Here is a 23,250-nt window from a genome sequence, read left to right as displayed (position 1 = left end):
TCTGCCTAGTTCAACTTCCTTCACTGCCCCCTAGGCAGTGAGCTTCTGGCACTCTCCAGTAATCTCCCTGTATGCAAATCTCTGCCTCTTAATCAACTTCCTGTGGAACACAATTTGCAACACAACACTCCCTACATAAAAGCCTGCATGGATATCTATGGATTCCAGGATGAAGTCCAAATTCTTTAGCAGGTCTTCCAGGGCCCTTCTCAGTCTGACCTCAAACTACTTCTCTTGAATCTTCCCTGAGAATATTTTGCCCCTGTACTTCTGCCACAGGTCACGTTTCTCCCTGCCCACAATAAATGATACTCTTAATTCATACTTTTCTTCTTCTGCCAATGGCTGTTCATCTTTTATCTACCCGATAAATTCTTAAGTGAAATATCACTTTTGAAGTTCAGTTTCTTCCATTGTTTCTATAGAGTGTCTAATGCTTGCTTTGGCCATCACACTTAAATGTCAGGTGATGAACTCAGAGAACCATGACCTTAAACCACCAGTGACCCATCCACCCTGCCGCATGTGCTGCGCATGGAATTTGTTATCTGCTTACCCATCCTTATGCCCTTGCCTTAGTCTTAGCCAGTCCTGCCAGCTCTGATCAGGAATTTGTCCCGGGCTTTTGGTCTCTGTTTGGTCTTGAGGATTCCTTTATCTTCGATTTGATGCCTGACTTCCATTCAGTCACAGCAGCTACTCAGTTCCTTTCAAAAGGTTTTGATTTCTTCCTTTCTCCTCAGTATGTATGACTTCTCTTTCCCATTTTCAGCTTTCTCATTGTCATTCAATTGACAGAATAAATGCTATTAGAATCCTGACTCTCAAACTAGGAGCAGGGAACATTTTTAATGTCTTGATTTACATGTGATTGTGGACTCCCTGAGCAGAAGGACTCTGATGTATCTTTGTGTTTCCATTTCCTAGCTCAGGGCCTGAACTGAGTAGGTGCCAGTATGATGTGTTTATAGGGTGGAAGATCATCAGATTATGGAGGCTCTTCATCAGCTATGCTAAAGTGAGAACCTAACACAAGGACATTTATGTGGGCACATAACTGAATTGTTTGGAATCTGATATTCTAAGAGGCAGGCTAGTACAGCAAAGCACCATTATTATGATACAAGGGATGTTTAAGGCAATTGTCAGTAAATGTTTCTGTGCAAAGAACCTCCCATATTGCAGACCCTGAGCTGAATGCTATGATGATTTAAAAATAAAATCTCCAGGGATTATATGCCCAATGTGCTCACAGTCTTATGAGTCTGACAAGAAATTCCTACAAAACAGATTAGAAAGGAAAGTATTTCAAGAGAGAGTTACTGATTATAGAACCTGGAAGCTGGGAGAAAGGGAAGAGGATGGGAATCTGGAAGGAAGTGGGATCAGAACTGAATTTTATTTTATCACCATCCTCACTGCATTGTGCTTCTTTAAGGCAAAAACCATGTCTTATTTATATTTATATTTACAGTGTGTCCTTGCACATCTCCAAATAATTCCCTGATGGAGAGTCTGGCACATATTTGGATTATCATGAATATTGGATGTATGATCATTGAAAGCCTAGAGAATCAAGCATAAAGGATGGACAGGAATCCTGAAGAACTGGCACTGGGGAACAGCATTGGAAACAGTCTCCTTAGGCCTCCACTACTGGCTTCACTGGCCCTGGACACTTTTGGTCTGTGTCTCTAGATTATCAATGCTCCCACCTCCTTTGTACATAATTTCCCAAATGACCCTGCATCTTTGCATCACTCCTCTGAGATCCAGTGTTCCAGAGAGGCACATGCTATTCTTTGATTGGCTAAGCCAAGCCTACGTCATGGGCTGATGTCCCAGCCTGTGGGGACGGCAGATGGGAAGAGTTGTTGATTTCATAGTGGAAACAAGTTCCTACCTGTCCTTGGGACTCACCCTATAGTGATTCCCTCTCCTACTCCCTGCCCCTATATAGGAAGGACATATAGATGTTGCTTAGTCAAAGATGACAAATGTTCATAAAGGGATGATTAGTTATGAACTTAGGCTTTTGGACAACGTGTGTACATTTTCTAATTCTGCCAGTCAACTATGGACTGCACCCACCAAAAAGGCTTAGAAGTGGATAATTAGTCTCTCACATCTTCTCTAGGGCTCTGACAGTTGGCAGTATTTAACTGCTCTTTAAAGAATGATCCATGAAACTTGTCTGGTTCTTTTTCAGATATGAAAACTAAATCCAGCTTTCTCCTGTTTGCCTGCACATCTGTGATGTGTATTGTACAACCACATACCTTTGTAGTATGAGAAGGTTTCCCCAAGGGAGAAACACATATGGCAAACAAGTGAAATAGCCAACATTGAGTGGGCAAGACAATTGAAATTTGGCTTTGTGATCACCCTGCTTCTTCTGAATCATTGAAAGAGTCGGCTTCTAGAGGTAACAGACATGGGCAGCTGGTTATATCAGCCATATAATGTACCTTTTGTGTGGGATTAAACATTTTTTCATGTTAATGACTATGCCATGTTTTCTTTGGAGTTCAAACTCAGCCTGGTGTCTCAGATGAAATACAAACCATTTTAAAAGGTTAGGAAATGGGCTATTTCTCTGAGAGTTGATCAGTTTGTGCAAAGATTCAATAATGAGCACATCAATAATTTCAAATATTGCTACTTATATTTTGAGTTCCCTGAACACGAGCTATGTTTTTACTAATTTCTATATTGGTTAACATAGTGAGGTTGACTCATTTTGTAGTTTACATCTGAATAGAGTCCCACTTTTCATATCTTATATCTATTTGATTCTCATGATGAGGCTCTTAGGAAGATGAAGTGCTATTCTAATTTACAGGTGAAGAAACTAGAGCTCATAGATGCCAAATGAATTGTTAAGGTCATATAGTTGGTAAGGGGTAGGTTTAGGTCTATATCCTAGATTTCTTGTTTTCAAGTCCATTGCTTTTACAACTAACATCATAATGCAGCCAAGTGAAGGAACTAGTTATGAAATGAGTTTGAGTTGAGACCTCCTGTGTTGCACATTTAAAAGGACTCAATGGGATCTTTTAACAAAAGATGTTTTCTTGAGTGCTTTTCTTGATGGTTATGAAACCCATGGATTGATGTATTTTGACAGAAATGTTACTGGGTAGCTCTACTCCTTCTCTTTGATGAATAATGGAATTGGTCACATCAAAGAATTTTCATACTCAATCGCTGGGATGTAGCAAGAAAGAACCTGGTTTATCTAGCTCTACTTTGGAGGAAGCAGAGAATGTTGGTGGTGAACCTAGCATCAGGAATGTGAACTGAGTTTAGGAGGCCTCTAAACCACAAACTCTACCTGGATCAATGTATAGTTGTATAGTTAATAATGAAATATTAAAGACACCTTGTTCATATAGGTCATTTGAGATACAATGAAAAATCTCATGTTATTCTGTTGCTCTTGAGAAAATAAGAAATAATCAGACTAACCCATAGTTTCATTAACTATGAACAGATTTGGCCACATTAGTTTCTTTGACCATAATGCAATCCATAAATATATTTATTACAATTTTATGTAATTCTGAGTTGGTCAGAGGAACTAACATTTAATGATTACCTGTTATAAAAGTCTGCATCCACTTCACCTGTGTACCTGAGACATGGAGACAGTCTCAGACTGGAAGATCTGGCAGTCACCCTTGGGTTTGGAGGGAGTTAACTTTTGTAGTATCCACAATTACATCCCATTCCCTACCTTGCTGGTCACTGAGGAAACCACTGCTGCTGATCAACCTTCCTTCATCTCTGCTACAGCCACAATCCTGGGATAAACCGTATTAATCTTGTTAAATTTAGAGAGTTTAGAACCAAACTTAGTAAACAAAGGTGTGCTTTCATCTTTTCATTTCTTTATTTTCAAATCTTTAAACCTCTAAAACTGAAAGGAATATATTATGAAGATAAAAAGCATTATTATTCTGTTTTCCCTCAATGTTTTAATGAATCAAATGTTCTATAAGAAGTTGAAATAATAGTATAATAAACATCCATATACTCTTTATTTAAATTCAACAAATATTAACATACTATTTTATTTATTCTTTCTTTCTGTGTCTCTTTCTCGCTCCATAAAATTTTCTGCATCCTTTGAAAGTATGTTGCATATATCATAGCATTTTATCTCTAAATATTTCAGGAGACATCTCCTAAACATAACATCTCCTACATACTCATGATGAGTCATAGGAAAATTAGCAATAATTTTCGTATCTTCCAATATTTAGGTCAGACTTAAAATTTCCCAGTTGTCTCAAAAACATTTTTGGACCTTTTAAAAATGTTTTGGAAAACAGGATCCAATCTAGGATCACACGGTGCCTTTGGTTGTTGTTTCTCTTAGACCCTTTTAACCTGGAATAATCACACCCCCCACCCCCTCCTTTCCCCACTGTCTTCTTTTTGCCCCTGATATTTTACATTATGGTGAGTCCAGGCTAGTTGTCTTATAGAATGTTCTGCATTCTGAGTTTCTCTGATTATTTAAACTTGGTATCATTTAATTCATTCCTCTATCCCTTTATTTCCTATAAATTGGAAACTATGTCTGAAAGCTTAATTAGATTGAGATAAAACATTTTTGGCGAGAATGCATCATAGGCGACATTGGATATTTCACATTGCATCACATCGGGGGCATAAAATATCAGCTGGTCCCACTATTAGGGATGCTAATTTTTATTAATTGGTTAGGTTGCCAAATGACACCAACACTAAAATAGAAAATATATTACAAAGAATTACCGTATACCCTTCACTTAGATTCCCCATATATTTCTGTTTTAAACTATTTGCTTTCTCATTTCATTCCTCTCTCTCTCTCTGTCCCTCTCTCTCTCTCTCTATATATATTTTTCTTTCTGAACCATTTGAGATAAATTACATATACAGGCCTCTTTATCACTACATGCTTCAGTGTGTATTTCCTAAATGAAAGGGAATTCTTTTATATAACCACAGTATAATGGTCACAATTAGAAAAATTAACATTAATACAGTATTATTAGCTCATTTACAAATCCTGTAATTTCACCAATTGTCCTACTGATATCCATCGGTATTTTTCTGGTCTAGGATCCAATCTTGAATTACACACTGAATTTAGTTGTCATGTCTCTTTTCATTCTCATTGTATTTCATGATGCTGGCGGAAGCTGCTGGGACAGGAGGTTTCTGCGTGGTAGGAGGCTTTTGTACCTAATGTAGACATTTCAGAGCACATGGTGTGCCTCCTGAGCACTAGACGTCACTTAATGTAGAAACAAACTCATAAGCACAACATATTCCTGATTTCTTTCTCAGTATAGTTGATGCATTGCTGTTATCTGAGGCAAAAGAAACAAGATCTGAAGAAACTGAGGGAATCCTTAGAGCATATCTTATAGCATTTATCAGTGATGTGCTCTGAGTTTAAATGGTTTCTAAATATGTGATGTCAGAAAGAAGTTTTTGCTTATATTCATTTAAATCTGTATTGGGAAGGGTGCAGCTCACCAATTTGTCTTCTCTATGTGACCAAGTTCTGGTACAAGAAATACAATTAGTAGTTGACTATTGAATGGATCTCAGGTAGATAGAACATCCTATCTTCCCTCTTGGACCCTTAGTTCTCTACCTCTCTTTGGACTAAATAAGATTGAACATTAAAATTGAGACACAAGAAACATCTTTAAAGGCAGAATCTTTTGGCTATAGTAAAATACTTTGGGAGTGGTAATGCAAAAGTTGGTTGAATTTACACATTTTTCATACCTCTAGCCATAGAGCAATGATTGGCCAAATTATGATCTATTTTACTGGTATTAAAAAAATTAAGTCATAGAATTTATTGTAAATAAAATAATTTTCCAGATCACTAAAATTTATCCCCATAAATAATACAACATTTCTGATTTTAAGTATCCTGGATAAAATTTTTTTCCCTAAACTATATTATATTACATAATTTAGGGGATACATAGAATAATTTAGGCTAACAATATTAGGACAAACATAGTTTATTAGTTTTTTTTTTTTTTAAACATAAGCAAATCCAACTCTTGCTCTTCAAACCTCATTAATTAATATATATATACCCTGGAAATACATGGGCTTCAAGGTCAAACTTGTAGTCGGCCTTCCTAATAAGCATTTACTTTCTGCGTAAGGCATTTAAGATAGCATTTGGAGTGTATGAAACAGGTTCATCAAGGGTAGGATTTATATTAGTTAGGATGACTTTTTAGTTGTAAATGACAGAAAAATCTCATTAAACCTGCCCAAGCAAAAAGGAAATCTATTTACTCACACAGTTGAGAAGACTAGGGGTAAACGTGGCTTAAACAAGCCTGGATATAGTGGCTCAGTGATATTTTTAGAAACCAGTCTCTTCCCATAGCTCCTCTTTGTTTTTCTCTGTGTGGATTTCATTCTCAGTCTTTCTCTTATAGTGACAAAATGGCTGCCAATAGCGCCCAGCTTGCATCTGCAGAATTCTGAATCTTGAGAAAATGAATACTCCTTTTCTACAAACAGTTTGAAGTAAAATTCCTTAGCCTGGTTTTCACTGGCTCATATTTAGTCACATTTTCATCCTTGAACCAATTTCTATGTTTAGAGTAATATAATGTACTGATTGGCTAAGGCCTAGGATGCATTCCCTCTCAGGAAAACATTCAGCTCTTTCCAAACAACATTGTACAAGAATGAGAGAAGAGCTGATTCTCCTAAATGAAAACGGGTCAACAAAAGAAAGGGGAATAGGTGAGGGATGGCCGAGGAACGTTACATGTCCATATCAGGTTGACACAGTACATATCACATATCGTGACACAAATGGTTCTGTTTGGTATAAAACTTCACAGTTTTACAAAACACTTTCACAGACACACTAACCTTCAAGACAGCCCCACAAGGGAAGCAGGAGGGATTATTAGTCCTATTTTACAGATAAATAGCTTGTTTGGGAGTGAGCACGTTAAGATCCCCTTCTAGCCTGCAGCAACCCATGTAAGGGTTAAGATCTCCTCTGACCAAATTCCTCCTGTCTGCCTAAAGGAAATGCTCTTTAGAGCAAAGCTTCTGCTTTGGTTCTATTTCAGTAACAGGACATTACAATCTTTGGCCTCCTTACTGAGCCGGAACTTCTCATTTCAGTTTTTGTCCCAACCATAATACCTCACAGAGGAATATTTACTGGAATATGGGAAGAGAGGGGAATCTTAATTTGTGTTAGTTTTATTGTTCACGCGTGGATTAAGAACAACACAAGTGTCTTCACTGGGTTAGATAAATATGATGAACTCCATAGAGCCATTGAGGGCTGAAGCAGAAGTAATCATGAGAAGTCATTTAGGCTTCTGCTGTCACTCTGCAGGTGAGAAGACAGAGGACCACACGGGATATAAGTAGCCCAATTCCACAGATTTAGTTAGAAGTAGAGCTGGGATTAAAATTTGACATTTCTGACTTCTAGCCATTGTTTTTCTCCCTATTCCACACTGCTTCTCTTACCAGATATGTCTCATGTGAAAAAAACTATAGTTCATTTATGGGACCAAACTGTTTTATTCTATTTGCAATTGTATGCCCAATGAAAAACAAAACAAGATAAAATTTTAAATGTGGAATATTTTGGCTCCTGAATTTAGCCCCATCCTGCTTTCCCCCTAGGGTGTGCCCCAGCAACCAAGCTTCCTAGCCATTGCTGTTTCACTTTAGGGTAGAACTGTCAAATTTAACAGATAAAAATACAGAATTCCCAGTTCAATTTGAGTTTCAGATACACAATAATTTTTTTAGTATGTCCCCTGCAATCTTTGGGACATACTTAAACTAAAAATTATTTGCTGTATCTCTGAAATGCAAATTGAACTGGGCGTCCCCTGTCTTATCTGGCATGCTACTTTGGGAACCCACTAGAAGAACTTGCCTTTGTTGGGGGAGGGGAGCAGTTAATAAATACTGATTAATGATTGGGTTGAATCCCAGGGAAAGAAAAGATTGGCTCAGAAATTACTTTCCCTTGGTCTCTCTCAAGCTTAAAGCTTTGAAGAAGATTCCAGTTACTAGTTGACCAGAAGTGGGTTGAGGCATGATCTTCCACAAAGAGGTACAGGTTATAATCTGAGTCAGGTTCAACATGAGCACTCATCCATGCTGAGGGGAGGGCGGGAAGGGAGCCACTGGCTGTCTTAAGGTACCCGCTGCCTACAGAAGATGGGTAAACACCATTCCATCTGCTCACCTACATGCGGACCTTGTTTTATTGAAATTGAAAGTCAAACCACTTACATGGTTGCATCATTTATTATTGGCTTATTTCTTTAACAATTTTCTGATTAAGAAAATTCCTCAGAATTAGAAACTTGGGACAAAGAAGGGAGTGATTAGGTGAAGAAACTGACATATAAAGGATACTAATCTACGTGCCAGACAACTCTGCCAGTTGCCTGAAAGTTAAACGTATTCATCCTCCCTTCCTTTCCTCTTTTGTTTCTTCTTTCCTTCTCTGCCTTTTTTCTTTCCTTTCCCCTCTTCCCTTCTCCTCCTCTCCCACAGGCAACCATTCAGACATTTTTGTGTCTTTTTTTATTTGTATGTGTTCTTGCAAAATATTCATTGTATTTTTGTATGGATGCTTTTTAAATTTACAGAAATGCCATTGTGTTACACAGCTCATTCTTTTAAATTAGCTCAGTAACATATATTTTAAGATCCGTTTATGTTGCTCTGCCTACACCAGTAAGGCATTGATTGGTTACTTCTAACTACTAGATTCTTTTCTTTATCGACAGTATGCTCCTTTAAGGCCAAACTTGGCTTATTTATTTTTTTTATTAAATTAATTTGTTAATTCAAGAATAAATGACCTTGCTATTTCTTTTTTCTTTTTTTATTGAAGTATATTCAATATCTTAGAGTAGCCTATAATGAAAAAGAATATGAAAAGGAATATATGTATGTATATGTATGACTGAAAAGTTACACTGTAAACCAGAAATTGACACAACATTGTAAACTGGCTATACTTGACTTATTAATGTTAGAATCTACAATGCCAAGTTTAGAGCCTGGCACTTAAAAAGTGTTTAAGCAATTTGTGTTGAGAATTGAAAATATGATACGAATAGCAGTGTTTAATTAAAATTTTGGTGAACTGAAAGGAATGAAATGTTAATGAGAGAAGCAGCCAAGAATTATAGATATTAAAGACTCATTTAGGAAGAATTTCTATGTTGTCAGAATCTTTGATGATTAGTTAGGTTTTCTAACTTCAACTTAATACCAATGAGCCATAGTCATAAGTATAATTACCTTGGGACTTCTGAGTGTAGTTGCAAAGTTTTGACATAGTCTTATTTAAAAGCACAGCTTTAGGAAAACAGAAGTGATACACCTAGCACATAAATTCCAGCTTTACTCACAACTGGGGTAGGATTAACCTTTAATGGAAATGAGTTAGTAGCATTGCTCAAGTCCTCTCAGTTCTCCAAATTCAAATCCCTGCTTTGAATCAAATTAAATGCAGAAAATTCCGCCTTCATTTCCCTCAAGTAGGATACTTGAATGTTTGTGTAAGAAAAAGACATTGACTCTGACAGGAACAGCACAATAATCATGGACCTAATTAAAAAAATTTTTTTTGAGGTGAAAAATACCAACAATACTAGTGGATTCAAACTGCTTGTTGAGGGAGCCTCAAACATGCATTTGACTGGGGAACCACGTGAAGATGTCGCCCAGTATGGGCACAGCCATATGAGCTGTGTGTTGTGGAAGAAAAACCATCCTGTGATCGAATGGGGCTCAGTGGGACTTCTTAGAAGCAGGGCTCTAGAAACCAGTCATTTTCCTACTGTCCTTCTGCCTGTGCCTCAGGAAGAGAGAAAATATTCTAAGGACACTTAGCTTTTCCTCTGGGATTCAGGGGACTGGCTGGGGGCTTTTGAGGCAGACATGCAGCTGTTGGTATGAAGGGACACTGGGGAAGTTTATCCTTGGTTTTCTGCAGTTTCAGAAGGAAACTTTCTTACAGGAAGATTGTTTTAAGTTCCTTCTTAAATATTTTTATACAGTTACTAAAATCATGGACTTTGGATCCATACCACCCTGGTTTGCAGACCAGTTCTGCCATTTACCAGCTGAAGGACCTTTTCCAAGTGACAGAACCTCCACGAGTCTCCATCGCGTCATCTTTTTAGTTATTCAGGTGACAAGGCTGAACAGGTTTCTTTACAGCAGAACTTTTTAGGGTTTTTAATATGGTAATGTCAACTATGAATCTCTGAGAGATTGTTAGGGTAATATAGAACTTCCCAAGATACTTCGTCATGGAGTACTTTTTTCTCTCAGAGCATCTTATAGGGCTAAATTTCTGAGCCAACATTCAGGGAATGCTGCTGTATAAGGATGTTCTGGATACTTATTTAAGTCATGACTATAGTAATTATTAATTGATAGATTGACTGAAGTCAGAAACTATTCTGAGCACTTTACATGTATTGTATTTATTTTTATACATTCACCCTAAAAGACAGGTTATTGTCCTTGTTTTGCAAATGAGAACACTGAGGCACAGAGAGTTAGTTAATTAACTAGCCCAAGGTCATATAGCTCTCTTCGGCTATCTAATTTGCTGTTTAACAAAGATCTCAAGTTTTTAGCTTCAGTGACTACATTTTTCATTTTTTCAAGTTCTATTTGGTTCCTTTACAGATCCATCTATTCTTTTTCAGTGCCCTGTGTTTTCATTATAGTTTTCATTTCTTCTTTTATCTCTTTAATAATTTAAGGCATTTATTTTGTATTGAGTGAGTTCACTTTAAAATTTCTGGTTCTTGAAGTGCAAATTATTGCATTTGCTAAGTCTACTGACTATCCATCATTGTAGCTCATTTCTTTGTGTAATTTTAAAAATTTTGCAAGTGACTTTATCTCCAGGACACACGGTTATTTGCTGCTTGCTGCTGTTTATTTCTGGTGCTGCTGGGTTGCTGAATTTAGCAAATAAAAATTCAGAATACCCAATAAAATTTGAATTTCAGAAAAATAACAACTAATTTTTTAGTGTAAGAATGCCCCCAAATTGCCACTTAAATATTATTTAACTTAAATTCAAACTTAACTGGGTAAACTGTATTTTATCTGACATCTCTACCTGGGTAGGTCTTCAGTACCCTGCTTTATGAAAGTCTGTCCATGGAATGATTATATAATTGAGTCCATTTGAAGCCACAGGGACTCACAAGGGTCAGACCAATGGTTATATACTTTTTTGGCTTGGGATTCCTAGAAAATGTGGGTTGTGTACATTTGGTTGCTGTATGTATGACCAAACTTCCAGGTTGCCCTGGGACAGAGGTATTGCCTAAGATACAGGATTTTCAGTGCTAAAACCAGGAGAGTATTAGCAAATGGGATAAGTTGGTCACCCTAATGCCACACCCACGTGTGGGTGGACTGGGAGTCCAGATTTCTTACAGAATCTTTTTTTTATTTTCTAACTCTTGAGAATACAGCAAATTGATATTCTTGATATATCTGAGAGCCTTTGCTTAGGATTTTTCTAATTCTGTTTTCATGAAAAGAAACAGCCTTTTGAAGTTCCAGAGTTAATGCAGGTGTCTCTCCACTTGGCCATGTTTCCTGTTCCCAAAATGGATGTTAAACTCCCCTCTCGTGGCCCTCTGGCTTGTTTCTGGATTTAATACTCGTAAGATGCTGAGCAGGCTGCTCATTAAACCTTCCTGGTCAGACTTTGAGTTTTGCTTTTGTTTCTTGGATTTTATTTTCCTTTCTCTTAAACTTGGCTCTATATTTTTTTACTTATTATATTTAACACAGCATGTTAATGCATTTTTAGTGAGAAATAGTTCCCCATTAACTGACCACCATTTTGCCATAGTGGTAAACATCTCTGTAATAATTGCATTTTCTATAACAAGCATGTAAATAAAAAATTAATATTGTGAAGAAGATTTGTAGTGAAACTGAAACTCTCATCTACTGATGGGTAGGAGTATAAGTAGGTGTAACCTTTTAAATAGATAAGAAGAATTACTAAGTGCCTTAAAAATGTTTACATGCCTTAACCTAGGAATTGATTTTTAGGAAGTAATCCAAAATATAGGTAAAGTTTCAAGCACGAATCTATTTTTTATAATGCTAATTATGATAAACAAAAGTTGGAAGCAACTTGAACATCCCAAAGTGGGAGAGTGGTATCTTACAGCACTTTCATATCCTGCCTGACTCTAAAGCTTATTCTCAAAACCACCAAGGTAGGACCTCATAATTTTATTTAAATTTTAGAGTGAAATGAAAAATGTCTTCACATTTTTGCCTATTTGACAAAGTAGGATTGCTTATTTCTTATTGTTGAATTTTAAAAGTTCTTTTTACATTCTAGACACAAGTCTTTTATCGGATATGTGTTTTGCAAATATTTTCTCTCAGTTTATGGTTTGTCTTTCGATTTTCCTAATGGTGTTTTTTGAAGAACAGAGTTTTTAATTTTGATGGAGTCCAATTAATCAATCTTTTCTTTTGTGGTTTATGTTTGGTTAGTGTTTCTAAGATACCTGCTTAACCAAAGGTCACAAAGATTTTGTCCTGTTTCTTTCAGAATTTTTATAGTGTCAGGTTTTACTTTTAGTGCTATAATTCATTTTGAGTTAATTTTTATATGTATTAATATGGGTTGTGGCTCACTTTTTGCATATGAATATCAAATTTTTTTCAATAGTATTTATTGGAAATGTACCTTTTACCTTTGCTTAAAAGCAAATATGTGAATCTACTTCTAGACTCTATTTCGTTTCATTGATCTATGTGTCTGTGTTTTTTGCCATTACCACATTGTCATGATTACTATGACTTTTAGTAAATCTTTTAATCAGGTAATGTGAATCCTCCAGTGGTGTTCTTTTCCAAGTTATGCGGGTTACTCTCTTCCTTTGCCTTTTCATAGAAATTTTAGAATTGTTTGTTCTAAAATTGTGACTGTGTTGAATCTAGATTGATTTGAATGGAATTGTCATCCTAATTTTATGGAGTCTTCCAGTACATGAGCACAATACCTCCATTCACTTAGCATTTCTTTGATTTTTTTATTTGCATTTTCTTGTTTTCAATATATAATCCTTATATATATTTTGAAGATTTATTTTAAGTATTTCATGTTTTCAGGTGCTAATTTAAATGTTTTTTTCAATTTCAGTTATAATTATTCATTGCTGATATATAGAAATAAAAATTGTTTTTGTTATATTGTATCTTGCAGTCTTACTAAACTCACTTACCAGTTTTAGTAGCTTTTAAAAAGATTACTTGGAACTTTTTATGTGGACACCTCTGTGAAGAAAGTCAATTTTATTTCTTTTACGGAAAGTCTTTTGTAATCTGTATGCCTTTTATTTCCTTTTCTTTCTGTGTTGCACTGGCTGGGGCCTCCCACGTGATACTGCGTAGAAACGAGGGCAGTGGACTATCAAGGGGGTTTTACGTAGTTACAAACGATTTAAAGCAGTTGAAGTTAGAGGGAAATTTGTGTGTGGGTTTGTGTTAAGTGACCAAATGATCCTGGTTTGTGAGGGACTTTCCGAGTTTTATCAATGAAAATCTCGTGTCCTGAGAACCCTCTCTGTCCCAGGCAAACCTGGACAGTTGATCATCCTGGTGTGTGAGCTCTGTGTGTTTGTGGTGAGCGTGTGGGGGTGTGTGTGGGAGTGAAGGTTGAAGGTGGAAAATAGAGGATAAAATGACTTAGTTCTCTTTCTAGACTCACCTTTAAATTACATGGTCACTTCTATTTATTAAGTCTTTCATATAAGAAGAGGAAGCTGAGGAGGTGGAGAAGAGAAGTCTTTATCATTCAGTTGGTTTTGGACACTAACAAGTAATTATAATTAGAGAGAAATAAATATTTTGTGTTCCAAAATGGACACTGTTTGATTGAATGTCAGATTAGTGCAGATGATTTAGAAAAGTATTCTTTGGGGCTGCACTTCACATTGCATAAATAAACAAGCTTTATTTTTCCGATTTTATAAAATGCTTTTTTAACTTTATGTTTTCTGAACAAGTAGTCACAAGAGAAAAATTCATGTATTCATGTAGGGCCCATGCCAAAAAGAAAAAAAAACTGTAAACTTTTCCAATTTAGAGTTTGGTACAAATATGTCATATGTCCTAGTGAATAAAATGAATAATTATTCATCTTAATATATACTTTTGTGCCTAGTAACATGCAAAAAAATGTAGTTTTGGCATAATCTTCCATAGTAATCCTTAGGACGCTCATGAAAACTGTACTCAAAGTATCGTCTGAGTCATTTAGGTTTTGAATATGATTTGTGGAGTGGAGTTAAAATAAATCTAAGATGAAGAAGCCCTTGCTTATAGTGACTACAAATATTATCATAGTAATTCATCTTTTTGTTTTTTTGTTTTTGCCTTTGCATGAATCATGGGTAGTCATGCAAGCATCCAAGAAGAACAGACACAAATGGGGCTGAACAAGAGTAGTTTAATCCACCCAGTTTTTCTGAGTCTGAAAAGCATACTCTGATCTGTTTTCCAGGTTCTTTACACTATTTGACCAGTTATTTCCTGCCTCTTCCTCCCTAAGCCAGGGACCTACTCTCCACCATCAACTTTAGAGCGTTCTTCTCACTCTCATTTTAATGTCATGCTCCTTCTAAACATGGCAGTGATGCTGTGATTTTTTTTTTTCAATGACGCAGATATACCTCACATGTAATCTATAATTGTGGTCTGTTTGGAGAAATGACATTAGGAGTTGTCTCAATATTCCTGTTCTTTTGAAATGTTCAGCTTTATACTTTGGCTTCTGGACTATGATTCAGGAGTGTCTGCTATAACCCGTATGTTCTTCTTCTAAATATACCACAAAGCCTCATAATTTGCAGGACTTTAAAGAGCTCTTTCTTCCTTTCTTCCTTCCTATTTAATTGAATGTGCCCAGAGAAAGTCTAATAGCCTACGTATCTGCTTTTCAATGGAAAGTTTAAGGGACAATAAACTATATTAATTTTACTTTCAACATCTGATTCCCTCCTTCCACATCAGCTCTTCCTCTTATATTCTCAGTTTCAGTTAATGATCCAGATAGAAGCCACAAAACTGTCTTTGATGTTCTCTCCTCATTTCTTCCTCAACCAACAAGTGACCATTTTCAGTCCATTCTTGCTTTACTTCGTTTCTTTAGTCTGGCCTCTCCTCTCTGTCCGTGGCCCTTCATGCCAATTCTGAATTTGTTTTCTCTCCCAGAATAGAGCAAGAGCCACTTAACTAATCTCCCTGTGTATTAATTTCCTAGGGCTGCCGTAACAAATCACCAAACTTGGCAGCTTAAAGCCACAATTCTTTTTTCTCTCATAGTTCAGGAGGCCAGAAGTCTGAAATTGAGGTTTCAGCAGTTGATTCCTTCTGGAGGCTTTGAAGGCAAAACTGTCCCAGGCATTTCTCCTAGCTTCTGGTGTTGCCAGCAATCCTTTGCATTCCTTGGAGGCACACTCCAGTTTCTGCCTCCTTCATGTTACCTTCTCTGTATCCTTTTCTACCTCTTATAAGGAGCCTTTCATTAAATTTAGGGTCTAATATGAGGTCATATTAGATTAAAGTGGGCCCTAATACCTTAAATACATCTGCCAAGACATTATTTCCAAATAAGGCCACATTCTGAGGTTCCAGGTGAGCATGAATTTTTGGCAGGCACCATTCAGCCCATCTATGCAGCCTGCATCTCATCTCTCTCCACTCCATGGTTTTTACTACACACAGCACAGAGAATTTTCTTCAACACAGATTTCATCAGGCTATTTCCCCACTTAAAGCTCTTGGATGACTCTTAATTGTCTACCAGCCAAAGAGCAATCCTTTAACTTGGAAATCAAGGCTTTGTATGATCTGGATGCAAACTTCCTTTAAAGTTTGTTTCTTTCCACACACTCCGAACTGCAAGCATCCAGACCCTCTTACCAGTGGGAACACTTTCTTCACGTGCCTTGGCTTCTGGTAATCCGTCTGCTTGACTCTCTCCAGTATATCCATTCAGCTTGTACAGACCTATGCTACTCATCTTCCAGGCTCAGCTCAGATGTCACCTTCTGGATGGAATCTCCCAATCTTTCCTTTATACTCTTATCCCCTTTCACAGCATTTTATGCATCTCCACTACAAAGTATGTCATGCTAGACATCACAGTGAGATTACTACATTGTTACATGATGAGGTTTTAAAAAATAGGGTTGTTTCCTTATTCTTCTTTGTAACTCCATGAGGAGAATCATGGTTGGCATGTAGGCGTAGCTGTGGCATAGTGGTTGAGCACTTGGGCTCTAGACTGGCATTGTCTGGGCCTGAATTTCTGCCTCACTGCTACCTATGTGACTTGGACAAATTACTTATTTAAGTTTCTCTCATCTATAAAATGGGTGAAATAATAATGCCCAACTAACAGGGTTATTATGAAGACTTGATGAGTTACTCCATGAAAAGTGCGTAGAGTGATGCTGTCTCATTATATTACCAGAGTTGCTCAGTTTGTTTTCATTGACGGAGGATGAGATGAGTGGAGGGATGAATGGAGAGAACTGAGTATATGAGTAAATACCCAAAGATTGAGTTTCTCTTTTCTGACTTTCTTTTATCTGTTAGTACTTAAAATTGTCTCCATTTTTGCCAGGCTTCAAACCTCAGGCATCTCTTCCTTACTTTGCCACTCATACCCATCTATCTCTGTGTGAATGAATTCATTCAATGTACATTTACTTATTTCATTAATTCTACAACTATTGAGTGCCTGAGTAAAAATTCTTAGAAACATTTTAGTTTCTCAGTTGGAAGCTAAAGGGTCAATTCTTGTCACTCAAGAACTTCTAGCCTAGTAGATAAGAGTACACTTGATCAAAATAGAAGGTACAGAGTGACACAGGTACAAATAAAGTGCTTTCAGAATCTGAGGTGGAAGGTATATGTAGAGCTCTCTTTATGTAGGAGTAACTGGAAAGGCCAGTTGAAGAAGGTGGCATCAGAGTATTGTCTCTTCATCTCATAAAGTTTAAAGTTTGGTTGGTGAGTGGCTCTCTGCTAGAAGACATTTAAGGACCTAGGACCTTTCCATTTGTGATTCTTCCGTCTTCATCATGTGACTTCTAAGGTGGTCATGCTTGTCTGATTCTGGGTGGCAAAAGGGGGAAAAGCATTGAGGATGACATGTGAAAGATTTTGATGGGTCAGTTCTAGAAGTGGCACCTGTTCCTTCCACTCATTCTGTGCTGTCTAGAACCCAAGACTAACTACAAGGGAGGTGAAGAATAATAATCTCACTGTGTGTGCAGAGCAAAGAGGAAATGGGTATGGTGAACAGCTAGCCAGTCTCCATCTCAATTCATGAAGAATTTAAAATAGCTGTGTATGTTTTAAGAGTATGTACATAACAGTTTAAAATAACCAACCTCTTGCCAATTAGGAGCATCAGGAAAATGCTGCTATAGAAACACCCATGAGGAACAGGAAAAAAGGAGATTTGCTAAAAGGCAAGCATCAGTGTTAAAGGGATAATTAACTCTGTATACCAGTTCTACGAAGTGTATTTTCAGAAAGTGAGGAAGAACAAGTTCCCTGTTTGTTTCCATGAAGCTCTTGTATAAATCATTCTTCTGAGCAACCAACTCATTCAACTAATGTCTACTGGATACTATTTCTTTGGCATTTCATAGACATCTCAAGCTCAGAATATCAAAGATTAAACTCATTATACTTTCCCTCTATTTTTCCCCACACATAGGATTCTTAATTTCATTTATCAAAATAAGAGTAAGAAAAACCCAGCTATAGATTTTTAAAAACTTTTTCTTGAATCATGTAATATACACATATTCTCAGTTCACAGCTCCATGTCTTTTCACAAACTAAACACACTTACGTAATCAGCACCCAGGTCAAGAAAGAGAACTGACTAGCACGTGAGAAGCTACCCTGGATCTGCCTTCCAGTCACTATTCACCACCTTCTACCCCAGTCCTCCAATCACTATACTTACTTCTAACAACAAAGATTAGATTGTCTTGTTTCTATACTTTATATAAATGGAATTATGCAGTATGTACTCTTTTGTATCTGACTTTTTTTGCTTCACATTATGCTTATGAGATTTATCCATATTGTTTTGTATAACTGCAGACCATTATGGTAGTCTGCCCCTTATCTTTGGGGGTATGCTCTAAGACTGCCAGTGGAACCCTGAGACTGTGGATAGTATGAAATCCTATACATACATACATGTGACAAAGTTTAATTTATAAATTAGGCTCAGCAACACTAATAGAAAGGACAATTATAAAAATATTCTGTAATGAAAGTTATGTGAATATGTTCTCTCTCAAAAGTATCCTATTGTACTGTATGCACTCTTCTTCTTGTGGTGATGTGTGATGATAAAATGCCTATGTGATGAGATGAAGTGAAGTGAATGGTATAGGAATTGTGACATAGTGTTAGGCTACTGTTGACCTTCTGGCAATATGTCAGAAGGATCATCTGCTTTGGGTGAGCCTGGATCATGGAGCCATGATGATGACAATGATTTGCTATAAGGAGCAGACATCAGTGATTGGGGATCCTGGGCAAGATGGAGATGGAGTGGGATGGTGTGAGAGTTCATCATGCAACTCAGAACAGCACGCAGTTTAAACCTTATGAATCGCTTATTTCCCATTTAATATTTCTAGACTGAGGTTGACCACTGGTAGCCGAAACTGTGGAAAGCAAAACTGTGGGTACAGTAGGACTACTGTAATTTATTTATTAATTATATTACTGATGGACATCTGGGTAATTTACTGCTTTTGGATTTACTAATAATACTGCTTATGAACACTTGAGTACATGCCTTTTGCTGAGGAAATATATGCTTTTCTTTTTAGGGATATACCTAGGAGTGAAATTGCAGATCATAAAGTATTAGGAAGTCTTTTTATTTTTAGAACTGGTTTTAATTTTTTGTTTCTCTTTTTATTCTCTGCATCATCTGAGCCCCCAAAATTGAATGCTCCTGATTGGAACAAGGCTAAAGAGGAGTTAACCACTATTCTCTTGCAGTTCTTCAATCCTACTTATGGATAGGAGGAGTTAGCTGTCCTTCAGCCTTCTTGGCCTGGGCTGATAGGCTCTCAGATATTTCTGGAGTGTCTTCTGAGCTAGTCAGGAACAAGAATTGGGAGAGAGAAAGTACTGGACCTCACTGATGATTGTAGGGTCCTGGTGAGGACTGGATTTAATAAGTTCTTTTATCTGTGGCTTCCCATTGTTGTATTACCTGTAGAAATAAAGTCTGAATGTCCTTGCCTCAAATGCCTATGGAAGACATGACTAGGTCATGAAGTGGTCAAAGAGAAAGGATGGCAGGAACCACAGCAGGACAAGATGCCAGAAGAGTCAAGTCATCCCCACGTTACTCATGCTGCTCTTCCAGGCATCTGGCCACCCAGGCCAGGGAGGGGGAGTCAGTCTTCTCTTTGTTTTACTTTCACATCTAATCAATCAGTAAGTTTCATTTACTCTGCCATTATTGTCTCTCAAATCCATTCTTTCTCCATCCTCCCTGCCATGGTTCAGTCCCACATCATCTGTCTCCTTCTCTGTATCACCAGTGCCTTAACTGTCCTTATTCCTCTATTACTCCCCTCTTCTCATCTCATACACTTGCCCTCCATCCATCACTTCTCCTCATTTGCTAACAGGGGATGGTTCCAAAATAGAAATCTGGTTGACATATTAGTTTATTCCCCAAACAAAACCCTTCATTAATCCCCATAACCTTCAGTATAAGGTACAAACTCCTTACCTGAATATACCTGACAAGCTTAGGGATCAAGGATGAATGCACTTTGATTCCTGTCTATCTCTTCAGCCTCATGTCTTATCACTTACCTCTCTACCACGGAACCCTTTGTTAGAGCTACATTGCACAGCTTGTAATTCTGAAGAACATCATACTGTCTCTCATTTTGCACACACTGCTCCCTTAGCCCTTCTTCTTTACCCTGCCTTCCTCTGCTATCTCCTTCCCTCTTCAGGTATAACATAAGATAGCAGGTGGCTTCCAGCCAGCCTCTCACTCCCTCAGAGTTGGGGTGGGGTCCTTCCTTTTGGCTCTGATAGATCTTGCACTTTCCTCAAAAGCAGTGTGTAACAGTGATCTGTTTGTCTCTTTCCTAGTGATTCTCAACTTTGGCTCCTCTTTGGGCTTCACCCCAGTGATTATAATTTAATTAGTTAGCAGTGGAGCTCATCAGTTTTTATTTTAAAAAATCTCAGGTATTTTTAATGTGCATTCAGGATTTAGAAACACTGTCCCAGACTCTAAGTTCCTCTGATCTTGGACTCCTTCTTAACTAACAGTGTATCTCCTCAAGGCCTGGATAAGTGGATTTTCCAGGCTCTCGGTCAATATTTGTTGAGTAAATGAGTTTAGATCATGAAAGAGGAAGTTTGGGGGGCATATTTAGAGGTTCAGGAAGAGGAGGGGTTATTCCAGTCTCTGGTTGAGACCAAGCATCTTTCCTTGAATACCCATCCCTGCAGAGTTTGGCTAAGCTTAAGATGCTGGAAGCATGCCAGTCCCTTACCTGCTAGATGTTTAATCTTGGAATGTTTCATCTCCATTTGCACATTTCAACCTCACTGGCCCATCAATCACAAACATTCTATGCATGAGTGAGTCTGTGGAAAGAATGGGAGTTTCCTAGCTCTGTAGCTTATGGTTTAATACAATAATTAATAGAATAGACAAAGTTTATTTAAGTGGGAGGACAGGGGATCATGGCTGTTAAAATTATTTTTTATGGCTCTTCTCTAATCTTTCAGAGTTGCATTTAGTAGAAGACATTCCTGTTATTCAAAGAGAAGCTATTAGAGCAGCTTATATCCACCCCCAACCCTATGTACACTGCAAATAAAAAATACTTAAACTGATAATATTAGCTGTACTCTCAATGAAGGCTTTATTTCTGAACTCATACTTGTCTTCATTATGTCTTTAAAACATTTACCCTATCAGCTCATTTTTGGCACTTTTTATGTAGCAAATACTGAAATTCTATCTGAATATACAGAGGGGGGAAAAAACAGGCATATATTTTCAGTGGATACCAGACTCCAGCCTTTTGTTTTTCCTTTTTTCCTCTCTCTCTGCCAGACTGATGAACATATCCTATTTTGCTATTTAGAATTGTGGGTTTTATTTTTTAGCATTTAATGACTAGAGTAAAAGCCTTCACTGAGTCTGAACAAGGAATTGAAGTGAAATGCAGACCATCTAATGAAGACAACCTTGTTTATAGTTCCCGTCTTTCTGTTGGTTTTGTAGCCTCCAATGGATCCTGGGTCCTAAGGCAAAGATTAATGGTGCTATAAAACCAGGAAATTCATCAGGACACAGGTTGTCATTTCAGAAAAAAGCAAAGGGAGTATAGAGATTTACACTCTTTTAGACACCAAGTAGATCTTTCCTTGTAAACACTGCATGGATAGAAATAGGGCAGAGATGTGATGGGTGGGTTCCCGAGCCCTTCTGATTGTGTGCTTTCATTCCTAACACAGCCAGCTGAGAATGGGTTCCTGTACCTTATTCTTGAATCTTTTGTGTCACCGATCTGCTTACATCTTGTCTTAGTCCCTCTACTTAATTTTCCATACTGCTTCCAGAGTAGTCCTCAAAATACATAATTTTACTCTGTATCTCTAAGTTTAAAAACCTTTAAGGCTCGCTGACTGCCTACTGGAACACTGCTCAACCTCTTCTTCTGGTGTTCAAGACTCAAATATCAAGCTCCAGTACTCCTCTCCTGGGAAGTAAACAAGCTAGCCTGATTTTATAGTTGAATTTGGGACCTGAAGAAGTGAAGTGACGTCCTCAGGGCCACACAGATAGAGTTGAGGTTCAGCCATCTGACTCCTGAACAAGTGCTTTTTCCCACTGCACTACATTGTCTTCACACTTAACCTCTGCTGTTCCACCTGTAAAATGGGGTTGATGGTAATAACCAACTTCTCTGAAATCAGAGGGTGTGCTGGCAAGCCTTCACAATTGCCCATATTAGCTTCACTTCCTGGTATTCATGCCCTATGTAGTTCTCTCCTGCACTGAATAGGGCTGACCTGGGTAAAGCAATAGAATAATCTGTAAATGATAGTGTGTCACTTTTAAGGCTAGGAATACTTGCTGTGGAGGAAGTCATCTTCCATGTGTTGAGGCCACTCAAGCAGCCCTATATGGCAAGGAACTGAGGCCTCCTTCCAACAACCAGAAAGGAGCTTAACTCATCTAGCCACAAGCCATATGAGTGAGCCATCTTGGACATGGACTTACCAGCTCTAGTCAAGCTGCAGATGACTGCAATATGGATGACATCTTGACTGCAACTTTCCACCCAGCTAAGCTGCTCCTTTTCATCTTCTATACCTGACTCATAGAAACTGTGAGATAGCAAATATTTATTGTTTTAAGCCACTAAGTGTTGGGGTGATTGGCTTGTAGCAATAGATAACTAATTTGGTGTTAGAAAAACAATAACCTATTGAGGTCCATTTCACCCTTTGGGTCAAGATTTTATGGGAAATGGTATTTGCCCTTCTTAGACAGATGGGAGTCTATCCTACAGCCAAATAAAAGGGCTGCTTAGTGACTAATAGTTGATTTTTTTATTCCAGTGACTATAGTTAATTTACCAAATTATCCCCCTTTAAATAGAGGGGTATTCATAGACAAAGAAAGAGAATCTTTACAAATTTCTCCTTCCACTCTCGCTTCACCCAGTGGGTACTGATACTGCTGTATTCTATGCCCTAGAGTTCTCCTTTCTGCCCTCTTCCCTCCATCTCACAGCCAGAGCCACAGTTTAGGCTTTTGTTTTGTCCTCACCTCCTGACTGAGCTATTCCAATGACTTTCAAAGTCTCTCCCTCTCATTTACCTTTTGTACTGCTGACTTGGCCATTCCCAAACCCAGATCTGGTGATTTAACTGCCCTGTTTGGAAAGACTCTCTTTTCCATCCATCCTTAAGCCTCCCAGCCAGTGGCACAAAACTCACCATGACCTGGCTCCTGCTGGCTTCTTAGCTCTTCCTTCTTTGGCCCTAGGTTCCAGCCTCACTGTATTACCTAGATCACTCTGGTTGATCCACACTTCTCCATCCTTGCTCATG

At 37.7% G+C, this 23,250-nt stretch overlaps 1 long non-coding RNA gene across 1 annotated transcript in view; it reads left to right on the top strand.

Annotated features, from left to right (window-relative positions):
- Positions 1 to 1,367: 1,367 nt before the first annotated feature.
- The window catches only part of LOC116663218, a 65,025-nt gene continuing 43,142 nt past the window's right edge, over positions 1,368 to 23,250 (top strand). The window contains exons 1-2 of the long non-coding RNA XR_004319393.1: positions 1,368 to 1,684; positions 2,210 to 2,425. This is a non-coding gene — a long non-coding RNA (uncharacterized LOC116663218). The remainder of the gene's footprint in view (positions 1,685 to 2,209; positions 2,426 to 23,250) is intronic.

The sequence above is a fragment of the Camelus ferus genome, chromosome 4 (genome assembly GCF_009834535.1).
Source record: "Camelus ferus isolate YT-003-E chromosome 4, BCGSAC_Cfer_1.0, whole genome shotgun sequence".
NCBI lineage: Eukaryota > Metazoa > Chordata > Mammalia > Artiodactyla > Camelidae > Camelus > Camelus ferus.
Note: the sequence above shows the minus strand (reverse complement) of the source record. Positions and strands in the feature narration are given on the sequence as shown.